The sequence below is a fragment of the Pseudorasbora parva genome, chromosome 6 (genome assembly GCF_024679245.1).
Source record: "Pseudorasbora parva isolate DD20220531a chromosome 6, ASM2467924v1, whole genome shotgun sequence".
NCBI classification, from domain to species: Eukaryota; Metazoa; Chordata; class Actinopteri; order Cypriniformes; family Gobionidae; genus Pseudorasbora; species Pseudorasbora parva.
Window position 1 is genome coordinate 50459655 of NC_090177.1, and position 12485 is coordinate 50472139.

A 12485-nucleotide genomic window follows, 5' to 3' on the forward strand; every position below is an offset into this window, starting at 1 on the left:
AGGAGAGTAACAATGGTCGAGTACTCGATCACCGCGCGTATTGATGGTGATGTGTTGGAAGTATTTTGGAGCTATTGTTCTAAAGTTAGCTTTGTTAAAGTCCCCCATAACAACAAACGCTGCATCTGGGTACGCGGTTTCCTGCTCACTTATATTCCCATACAGTTCCTTGAGTGCCTGATCTGTGTTGGCTTGTGTTGGCTTCAACCTGTTAACCAAATAAGGTAATGCAATAAATATATTTAGCATGGCAATAACATTTTCTTATAGTATGTTCTGTGCTGGTTACTACCTCTGCATGAGACCCTGTAGGTGAGTGTGCTGGCTCCAACAAGGTAACTGAACTTCCCCCTGCTGAAAAACACACCAAGTCATAAGTGCTCACAGTTTACAGCTAATTTTTAAAAAAGAGCCAAAATGTATGTACAGTACACCTACCCTGTATAAATGTATCCCGTTTGGAAGAGCCAGCACTTGAATCCGAGGATGCACTCCCATCAATGCCATCCATGATGGGTCGACCCTGGTTACTGGACAAGGCCAACTCCTCTGCAGAAGTGTATTTTTGAGGAGGTGGCCCACACCCAGTTTTCTTACTATCACACATTTTCTTCTTGGCTACATAGTAAGTATAACATGACAACAAGAACAATAAAAACCACATTACAATTACTCACCACTTTGAATGATGTTTTTGTATTTCATTTTTATCTGCTGAAAAGACCTTTTGCAGGTCGGGTTGCATCTAAATATAAAATAATGAGTTAAATCACTATTAAATTAGTAAAATCTTTTAACATATATTTTCTTCACTTTTAAGTTATTATTTCTGTACAAATCATTTTCTTTTTTATATACTCATTTCTTATTAAATTATATGCAATATGTTTACTTTATGAGTTATATCCTATAAAAATTAATGTGTAAAAACTTATGCATTTACACTATCGGCTATTTTCTGCCAGCAATTCTCCTGAGCTTTGGCCGCTGCAACTGTGTTGCTTTTGCTGTTAAAATTGACTTAAATTCGTTATATTTCCTCATTATGATTTCTTGCTCTTCCACTGTGAAATAGGCATACCTGCTTTTTTCCATGTTGAATGCTATTGGCTGATAGCGGAAAAGGTGTGGCTCTTATGTGCATGCTTATGATAATTAATCATTGACTCAGGGTTTAAACCTGGGTTGAGAGAGAAAGTTGATAACCAGCGTCATGAAACATATTATCCCTAATTAACCCAGGTTAGATCTGTGTGGTTTTATTAACTCAGAACTTACTCTGTAACCCGGAGTTTACCTAACTTGTTTTGTGCAACAGACCACTGGAAATCAGACCGAGAATTCAAAACAGAGAATTGCTGTCTCAGATGTTTCTCTGTCGCTCTGCATCCATCATTGTCCGTTGATGACGCCACTTTGGAGATGATTTGTCTATGAAGCTTTGCCAGACCATAACTTTTTAGCCAGGCTACATACACTCACCTAAATGATTATTAGGAACACCTGTCCAATTTCTCATTATTGCAAATACAGTCCCTGACAAAAGTCTTGTCGCTTATCTATTTTCTAGAAATACCTGATATTAACCTGACTTTTAATTAATTAATTGGGGTTAGAAATAGCTCATATGAAAAGCTAAAACCCTCCCAAATGATGTTTAATGCACTGAAATAAATAATTTTGACAGAAAAAATATTTATTATTTAATCAAGACAGAAAGGTCAAATTTTGGCAAGACAAAAGTTTTGTCGCCTATACAGAAATTGAACAAATTTACAGCAAATACAAAAATATGACAGCATATTAAGTTGTGGTGCAGTGAGATCCAAATTTAATATCTTGTATGACTTCCATGAGCTTGAAGGACTGCATCCATGCGGTTTGGCAAGGATTCATACAATTTATTGATGAAGTCATCAGGAATAGCTAAGAAAGCAGTCTTGCATGCCTCCCAGAGTTCATCAATATTCTTTGATTTCGTCTTCCATGCGTCCTCTTTCATCCTACCCCACATATGCTCAATGATGTTCATGTCTGGTGACTGGGCTGGCCAATCCTGGAGCATCTTGATCTTCTTCGCCTGAGGAACTTTGATGTGGAGATGGAAGTATGCGATGGAGCACCGTCCTGCTGCAGAATTTGGCCTCTTTTATGGTTGGGAATATAAGAGGTAGCTAAGATTTCTTGGTATTTTAGACTATTGATGTTGCCTTCCACCCTGCAGATCTCTCGCACACCCCCATACTGGATGTAACCCCATACCATGATTTTTCCGCCACCAAACTTCACTGTTTTCAGGGTGAATCTCGGATCCATTCTGGCTCCAGTAGATCTCCTGCAATATTTCCGGCCACTGTGGTGTAATTCAACTGAAGATTCATCTGAAAAATCCACCTTCTGCCACTTTTCCAGCGTCCATCCTTTTAGCAGGCTGTGGGCCTTGGCAAATTCCACACGGTTTTTCAATTGTCTTTTGTTTAGTGCTGGCTTCTGGGCACTGATTCGACCATGGAGGCCATTCCGAGACAGAATCCGACAAACTGTTCTGGTTGACACAGGGACTTCAGGTGACCGGGTCTCGTGGAGCTCTGCTGCAGTGGAAAATGGGCTGGCCTTGGATTTTCGAGCCAACAAACGGTCCTCTCGAGCAGTTGTCTTGCGGGGTCTGCCTGACCTGGGCTTGTCAAAAACGTCTCCAGTCTCTTCAAATCTTTTTTTTATCCTCTGTACTTGACGCTGAGACACATTGAAGGTGTCTGCCACATCAGCAGTGGATCTGGTCTTCAGCCTCTTGATAATCAAAACTTTAGTCTCTGGGTGAATCTTAGGCATGTTTGCAGAGGTCTAGTTGCAGTTGATGTGAAGGTCTAGTGTACTGGGGTTCTTTTTATACACACTTGAGACCTAATTGATCCATTATTAGTCACAGGTGAAGCTCATATGATAAGGTGACAACACTTATGTCTTTGCCAAAATTGACTCAACAGGCTTTACCAAGCTGTGAATATTAGAATACTTTTTGAAAGTTTAGTTTTTCACTGAAACATTATCACAAAAGCTGGTGGGATTAAAATGAGCCATTTCTTGTAAAAAAAAATCTTGATTAGAAATATATTTGAGCGGCACTTAAGATCAATTTGTACACAAGCGACAAGACTATTGTCAGGGACTGTATATAATCAACCAATCACATGGCAGTTGCTTCAATGCTTTAGGGGTGTGGTGCTGGTCAAGACAATCTCCTGAACTCCAAACTGAATGTCGGAATGGGAAGGAAAGGGGATTTAAGCAATTTTGAGCGTGGCATGGTTGTTGGTGCCAGGACGGGCCAGTCTGAGTATTTCACAATCTGCTCATTTACTGGGATTTTCACGCACAACCATTTCTAGGGTTTACAAAGAATGGTGTGAAAAGGGAAGAGCATCCAGTATGCAGCAGTCCTGTGGGAGAAAATGCCTTGTTGATGCTCGAGGTCAGAGGAGAATGGGCCGACTGATTCAAGCTGATAGAAGAGCAACTTTGACTGAAATAACCACTCAACCAAGCATTTGTGAAGCCACAACACACACAACCTTGAGGCGGATGGGCTACAACAGCAGAAGACCCCACCGGGTACCACTCATCTCCACTACAAATAGGACAAAGAGGCTACAATTTGCACAAGCTCACCAAAATTGGACAGTTCAAGACTGGAAAAATGTTGCCTGGTCTGATGAGTCTCAATTTCTGTTGAGACATTCAGATGGTAGAGTCAGAATTTGGCATAAACAGAATGAGAACATGGATCCATCATGCCTTGTTCCCACTGTGCAGGCTGGTGGTGGTGGTGTAATGGTGTGGGGATTTTTTCTTGGCACACTTTAGGCCCCTTAGTGCCAATTGGGCATCGCTTTAAATGCCACAGCCTACCTGAGCATTGTTTCTGACCATATCCATCCCTTTATGGCCACCATCTCCCCATCCTCTAATGGCTACTTCCAGCAGGATAATGCACCATATCACAAAGCTTCAATCATTTCAGATTGGTTTCTTGAACATGACAATGAGCAAGATGCTATCCTATCAATATGGGCCAACATTTCTAAAGAATGCTTTCAGCACCTTGTTGAATCAATGTCACATAGAATTAAAGCAGTTCTGAAGGCGAAAGGGGGTCAAACGCAGTATTAGTATGGGGTTCCTAATAATCCTTTAGGTGAGTGTATATATATATATATATATATATATATATATATATATATATATATATATGGCTAATTTCTAAGAGTTAACCCCTTAGCAGTCAGGTATGGCCGATGGCCCCAGATTACTGTTTTCAACAATCAATGCACGTTAAAACATCACACTCTAATTTCATCTGGAAAAACTTGTTATAATTATAAAGATTAAAGCCTCCAGCTTCGTTATTTGACCAACAAATAACCCTTTCCTCTCACAAAATGCTTTCCTCTCACAGAAGAGCTTGCCTGTGGCACATCTTTTTTTCAAGACGGTTTGACCATGCACTTCCGGCTGCGATCGATATCCGTTGCTGTCTTTGGGCGCATTCACTGCTCGACGTGTTTGGGCTTCAGCACGATCGGACAGTGTTTATGGATGTGCCGTGTTCCCTCTGCAGGAACATGACCATCGCGGTGTTGTGGTCGAGACTCAATGACCCCTGTAAAGAGAGAGAGTCCCCTCTGCCACACTCCAATCTACCGTCTCTGAAAGAGGTGGTACTTTGGTACACTGGGGTCCCTCCCCCTCAGTCAAACGCTCTGTTGTGCACTACGGTGTCCAAGGAGTGCTTTGGCCTAACGGGGTGAGGCTATCCTAAGTGCTCTCCCAAAGCCTGTCGGCTCATCTTCTTGGGTGGCGAAGTCCAGCAGTGCTACGGCGTAAGCCGCCGACCCTTTGCGTACACTGTAAAAAAATCCCCGTAAAATTTACGGTAAAAAACCGGCAGCTGTGGTTGCCAGAATTATACCGTAAAAAATACGGCAGTTACGTTTTAGTTTTTACGGGGCAACAACATATAATTTAAAGGTTTATAATGTAATAATCACGGTTGAAAACCGTTTATTTTACCATTCAAAACTGTACATTGTAAAAAAATACCCATCAAATTTATGGTCAAAAAACGGCAGCTGTGGTTGCCAGAACTTTACCATAAAAAATACAGCAGCAACGTTTTAGATTTTATGGGACAGCAGCATATATTTTAAAGGTTTATAATGTGGTAATTATGGCTAAAAACTGTTTATTTTACAGTTCAAAACCATATAATTTGAAAGTTTATATTGTAATAATTATATGTACACAGTGCACTATAAACAATTACGGTAAAAAAATATTTAACTGAAATAATATTAATTTACCAACTTATTGAAATGCTAATATCTGTTATGTACCTTTGATATAGCTTGACAGCCACCAATGACAGTGGTGATGAGAATCACATGATGAATCAAAGCTCATCACAAGCAGCTTTTGGAGAGACAATATTAACATATAGAAGGTGCACACACAAACACTAAACACCAAACACCATTATGGTAACAGACATGGCTTTTTAAAAATCCAATAAACATTAATTTAACAACATTAGATGTAAAATAAAACCTTAATGTACATAAGTGATTAGAAAAAACTAAGAAGAAACATAGTTAATTCAATGAAAATGCATCAAATGCGAAGTGTCACATGGGGAATTCTGGGAATGTCAATTTACGGTTTTTCACTGTTAATTACACAATGACCTGTTCTTTTTCACTTCGAAAAACTGTAAATTTAACGGTGTTTTACTGTTAAATAAAATAAAATGTATAACATTTGTAAATTATACAGTTTTAACCTGTAAAATAAATGGTTTTTAACCGTAATAATTACAGTATAAACCTTTAAATTATATGGTCCTGTCCCGTAAAACCTAAAACGTAAATGCCGTATTTTTTACGGTAAAGTTCTGGCAACCACAGCTGCCGGTTTTTTACCGTAAATTTTATGGGGAAAAACTGTTGTTTTTACGGGAAAACGCTGGCAGCTGCCGTTACCAGAGAATTATGAAACTATGCACACTATGAAATTCAAAATTAGGCGTGGTTAGAGGAGGCACTGTTTTTTTTTTTTTTTTTTTTTTTTACATAAATATAAATATAAAACCAGTAAGTATTACATCAAAATGTAAAGACTAAAAGAAAAAAGGAAACAAAAAGCATAAGATTTATGTATTTATATTGCATATAAATTTTCAATGGATTTGGATTTTTTTTACATAAACAAAATAATAAACTTAATGTGATTCATATTTCTAAGTATACACAGATTAAACGGGTAAGATTTGTGTAATTGTATTAATAAACTGAATGTGATTGATATATGCCAGTTATACGTAAATTAAACAGGATGGAAAAGCACACCGAAAAATGCTCATGTTAAATTACCACTTCCCGGTGTTCATGTGTGTGCTCACTACTGAGTTAAAGTACCATTGAAGCAGTGTTGATGTTAATGAGATAATTAAGTGATGATTGAGCATTAGTGGTGAACACCTGATGATAACCATGATGGTGAACAGTGTTTTCTTTAGTTGGGCTCTTGACCCATATCTCTTTCACGTTAGTTTTCCGGCTGCTTTAACTGTGTTTGTAAAGCACTTTTGTTATAGCATGAAAAGCCAAGAAAGAAACATGGCCAGGTGATTTGGCTCTTTAGTGATGATTATATAATCGTCATGTAGTGGTTCAATCACTGAGCTCATTCAGATTCTAATGCTCTGGTTATAAAGGTGATTAGCCGTATGTGTAAAAATATCCATGTGGTTTGCAGTATGATAGCCAGTATGATTGTTGTAATCAAACAATATGCAGGTTTATAAAAAAAGTTTTAAACTACAGCATAATTTAGACACACACAGACATCAAGAATCAGTGTATGTATCTCTACAATGGTGACAAGCAAAAAAAAAAATCAGATAAACATCTACTCTTAACATGAAACAAGCTACTATAAAACGTCACAAGAAAAACAGCAAAAGTAAAAAAAAAACAAGTTGTAAGAATCAAAGAAAATTTGTCAATTCAGATGGATAATTTATTCATGCCGCAATGCATGCTGGGACCCATGGGAGAGTTTTGAATGGTGGTACCCAGCATGCACTGCAGCATGAAGCTTTTCATTGATTGTCACCATTGTTGAGATTTATACACTGATTCTTGATATCTGTTTGTGTCTAATAATTGCCATAGATTAAAACCTTTTGCACACTTTTCTATTTTATATTTTTAGCTTTGCATATTATTAGATTGCCACCACATTGCTGAAACTCATGCTGTAGAACGAAATGCTAGTTGGCCACTATTATGAATAAAACAAAATTAACACACATAACAAGGACCTTAGACTCTGAAAAAGATCAGTGATCACTAGATGATGATTATAGCATCATGAACAAAGAGTCAAATCATCTGGCCATGTCTTTGCTTTGCTTTCCATGCCATAACAAAAGTGTTATAACCACAGTTAAAGCAGCCAGAAAACTAATGTTGGAGAGTCAAGGGTCAAGAGCCCAACTAAAGAAAACACTACTCACCATCATGGTGACTTCAAATAAAACTATTATTTTCATTAAAACATAAATTACAGAAATAAAGTCAGTCTGGTTAGTAATGTGTGAAGCTGGTAATGCTGTTTGTGGAGTTGTTTAATCCTCTGCTGAGATCTTCAGAGATTTAATGTCTTCTTTTATCTTCAGTTGATTTCATCTAAAGCTGTGGCTGAAGTCAGTTGTAGATCTTGTGTTTCTCTGTCCTTCAGTGATTCTGCTCATTATCATCAGGTGTTCATCATTAATGTTCAATCGGCTCTTAATTATCTCATTAATGTCAACACTGGTTGAATAGTACTTTAACTCAGTAGTGAGCTTCTCATCTGAGTATCTTACCTGTTTCATTTATGTTTGATTTACAAATAAGATTTTCATTAAATTTATTAATTTGTTTGTCAAAATTACATAATCAAAATGCATGGAACATTTATATGCAATTCAAATACATATTTAGACATTTTTTAAGTGCATAAACTTGTAAAATTACTTAAATTTCTAAGAACAACTGACTAAAACATAAGTTTTTACAATATTTAGATATCAAATTAACAAAATAGTTTTTACATTATTACAGTATTTCTCTGTTGTTGATACCAATATTTGTAGGTTTAAGAAACAAATTTGTTCATAATCACATGTTGTTGTAAATATAACACAATATTCTGTTTAACAGTTTACAAAAGTTCATTGTGATTTAAACAAAAAATATATGTTTTTGGGGTTCTAATAATATTCTGTTGGGATTTTACATTGTTTTTTTGTAAATGTTACAGGCATAAGGTTAGATCTATTACAGTTATTCACCGTATATAGTACGGAACCTCTCCTACGGAAACTTTCTGTTTACCAAATAACAGTTTTTAACCGTAGAATATTACAACCTTACACCGTTAAAATCACGGTCATTTTTTAGAGTGTATGCACAAGGACAGAGCCGGTCCAGGGCTCATCAACAAGCTGCGTGCCGCCACCGACCCCGCCCTCCGGGCGGTTAAGGTGACCAAACGCCCCCTGGGTCAGGAGATGTCCACAGCTGTGGTCCGGAAAAAGACATCTGGCCTCACCTGATCGATGTGGGAAGGCTGAGTGATTGTAAGAACACATACAATCAATCAATCAATCAACTTTATTTATATAGCGCTTTTACAATGACAATTGTTTCAAAGCAGCTTCACAGTGTTAAACAGGACAATATTGCAACAAAATTTGATTTGGCTAGTTTGATTTGGATAGTTTATAGAATTTAATATGACCTTATTAATACATTTAATTTGTATATTTAGTTGAATAACTTGGATCATAATTTTAGTGTCCCCAACTGAGCAAGCCAAGCCAAGGCGACAGTGGCAAGGACCCAAAACTACATCAGGGCATGATGGAGAAAAATAACATATTTTTCAAAAAAACATATATACAAAAAACATACTGCCTCACTCATACTCACCTCATTCTGCTCGCCGTTGAGGGCGCCCTCCGGCCCAGACCCAGCAGCAGCCTTCACCGGGGCCATACGACGAAGGTGGTCACAGGATGTCGCCCAGTCCGCTCAATCCTGCAGCCTGCCCTTAACACCAGGCAGGGTAGCATTCTTGACACGGACAGCACAGAGATGGGTTCCAGTTCTTTCCAGGGGATGGCAGCAGGGCCTCTCCTTCCCCCGCTCTCCCCCGGGGGTCCTTCAGAATATTCTAAGGGGTCCCCAGAAATGTTCAGAGAATTAAAAGACAAAGCAAAAATTGTTAAAGTCTACAAAGCATTCTGTTTCAGTTCTAAATGTTTCTCTCCTTTCGTGCTGTATACATACTTTCCAGAATTGTATGTGTGCTTTGTATCTTTAGTGAGATTTTCTCACTATATAGTCCCCTTTATTTTGCTCACTTAGCTGCTTAAATACATTTATTGTGAAAGTTGCTTATACAAATTGTTTGTCATTGAAGAATGTTCTTCTGGTTTATACATCCAAACATAGAGTACAGACAATTTATGTTAGGACACCATATGTTGTATTTATTTCACAATTACTATTTATCTAACAGTTTACACATGTTTTTTTTTTCATACATAAAAGTATATAAATTATTTTAGGAAGAGGGTTCCTTATAAAAAGTTTGTCATATTTGGGGGTCCTTGGAATCAAAGTTTGAAAACCCCCTGTATTAGAACATAATCCATACTGGTGTCTGATATTCATATTAATTATGGACTTTTTTTATTTTTACGTGGTGGTTTTTTAATTATGCCTAGTCATAAGACTGAGGCAGAATGTGTGCTTAAAAAGTTTAGCATGTAATTTGTTTATTTGGTTAGAGAATTAAACTCCCAGGCTGAAAATGGGCCCCACTCCCTTACCCCAATTGGCTTTTGAGAGAAGTGGGATTTTGTCGCCATCTACGTGTTGAACAATATTAATAGCCTTAAGACAGAGTATGAGTTATTCTAGTTACTCCTCCCCAAGTCCTCATCTTCCACCTCCGCCCCTTTCAGATGAAAATAAAAAGGCATGCCTTGATTTCACCATTCTACCAGACCATAACCAGAGACTTGACAAAACACTTCTCACTATCCAACAAGGTAAGGTAATTACAATTAAAATAACTCATTATATTAACTAATCAAATCAGGTCCTTATATTAGGCGTCTTTAACTACTATGTACTCACATCAATCAATCAATGCTAGGTACAACATTGTGGTTCAGTGGTAGGGTCAAAATTGTAGGTCTAATTATACATGTGATTGCAGTACTTAATTAGGGAAGTACATGCATTTATTTTTTAAATGTAAGTCCAATGTAAAAATGTAAAACAAAAACACTAAATAAAGTGGGAACATAAATAAGTGGCGTTAACTACTAAGTACTTGCATCAAAAACATCACTTTTGCTGATATTGATGTAGATACGGGTAAAGTTAGGGATAGGTGTGGTGGTGTGGGTCAGTTTAAGGGTAGGGTTAGGGTCAGGTGTGGTGGTGTGGGTCAGTTTAAGGGTAGGGTTAGGGACAGGTGTGGTGGTGTGGGTCAGTTTAAGGGTAGAGTTAGGGACAGGTGTGGTGGTGTGGGTCAGTTTAAGGGTAGAGTTAGGGACAGGTGTGGTGGTGTGGGTCAGTTTAAGGGTAGAGTTAGGGACAGGTGTGGTGGTGTGGGTCAGTTTAAGGGTAGAGTTAGGGACAGGTGTGGTGTTGTGGGTCAGTTTAAGGGTAGGGTTAGGGACAGGTGTGGTGGTGTGGGTCAGTTTAAGGGTAGGGTTAGGGACAGGTGTGGTGGTGTGGGTCAGTTTAAGGGTAGAGTTAGGGACAGGTGTGGTGGTGTGGGTCAGTTTAAGGGTAGAGTTAGGGACAGGTGTGGTGGTGTGGGTCAGTTTAAGGGTAGAGTTAGGGACAGGTGTGGTGGTGTGGGTCAGTTTAAGGGTAGAGTTAGGGACAGGTGTGGTGGTGTGGGTCAGTTTAAGGGTAGAGTTAGGGTCAGGTGTGGTGGTGTGGGTCAGTTTAAGGGTATAGTTAGGGACAGGTGTGGTGGTGTGGGTCAGTTTAAGGGTAGAGTTAGGGACAGGTGTGGTGGTGTGGGTCAGTTTAAGGGTAGAGTTAGGGTCAGGTGTGGTGGTGTGGGTCAGTTTAAGGGTAGAGTTAGGGACAGGTGTGGTGGTGTGGGTCAGTTTAAGGGTAGAGTTAGGGACAGGTGTGGTGGTGTGGGTCAGTTTAAGGGTAGAGTTAGGGACAGGTGTGGTGGTGTGGGTCAGTTTAAGGGTAGAGTTAGGGTCAGGTGTGGTGGTGTGGGTCAGTTTAAGGGTAGAGTTAGGGACAGGTGTGGTGGTGTGGGTCAGTTTAAGGGTAGAGTTAGGGACAGGTGTGGTGGTGTGGGTCAGTTTAAGGGTAGAGTTAGGGTCAGGTGTGGTGGTGTGGGTCAGTTTAAGGGTAGAGTTAGGGACAGGTGTGGTGGTGTGGGTCAGTTTAAGGGTAGAGTTAGGGACAGGTGTGGTGGTGTGGGTCAGTTTAAGGGTAGAGTTAGGTACAGGTGTGGTGGTGTGGGTCAGTTTAAGGGTAGAGTTAGGGACAGGTGTGGTGGTGTGGGTCAGTTTAAGGGTAGGGTTAGGGACAGGTGTGGTGGTGTGGTCAGTTTAAGGGTAGAGTTAGGGACAGGTGTGGTGGTGTGGGTCAGTTTAAGGGTAGAGTTAGGGACAGGTGTGGTGGTGTGGTCAGTTTAAGGGTAGAGTTAGGGACAGGTGTGGTGGTGTGGGTCAGTTTAAGGGTAGGGTTAGGGACAGGTGTGGTGGTGTGGGTCCGTTTAAGGGTAGAGTTAGGGTCAGGTGTGGTGGTGTGGGTCAGTTTAAGGGTAGGGTTAGGGACAGGTGTGGTGGTGTGGTCAGTTTAAGGGTAGAGTTAGGGACAGGTGTGGTGGTGTGGTCAGTTTAAGGGTAGAGTTAGGGACAGGTGTGGTGGTGTGGTCAGTTTAAGGGTAGAGTTAGGGACAGGTGTGGTGGTGTGGTCAGTTTAAGGGTAGAGTTAGGGACAGGTGTGGTGGTGTGGGTCAGTTTAAGGGTAGGGTTAGGGACAGGTGTGGTGGTGTGGGTCCGTTTAAGGGTAGAGTTAGGGTCAGGTGTGGTGGTGTGGGTCAGTTTAAGGGTAGGGTTAGGGACAGGTGTGGTGGTGTGGGTCAGTTTAAGGGTAGATTTAGGGACAGGTGTGGTGGTGTGGGTCAGTTTAAGGGTAGAGTTAGGGACAGGTGTGGTGGTGTGGGTCAGTTTAAGGGTAGGGTTAGGGACAGGTGTGGTGGTGTGGGTCAGTTTAAGGGTAGAGTTAGGGACAGGTGTGGTGGTGTGGGTCAGTTTAAGGGTAGAGTTAGACACAGGTGTGGTGGTGTGGGTCAGTTTAAGGGTAGAGTTAGGGACAGGTGTGGTGGTG

The 12485-nt window shown here is 39.9% G+C and overlaps 1 protein-coding gene across 4 annotated transcripts in view; it reads left to right on the forward strand.

Moving 5' to 3' along the window:
• The first annotated feature begins 10109 nt into the window (after window positions 1-10109).
• The window catches only part of LOC137079099 (uncharacterized), a 32944-nt gene continuing 30568 nt past the window's right edge, over window positions 10110-12485 (forward strand). For 2 of the 4 annotated variants that reach the window (XM_067447056.1, XM_067447053.1), the window contains exon 1: window positions 10118-10159. The gene's annotated coding sequence lies outside the window, so the exon portion shown is untranslated. Of the gene's footprint in view, window positions 10165-12485 lie in introns of all 4 variants that reach the window. The other 2 variants (XM_067447054.1, XM_067447055.1) reach the window with 2 other exon arrangements.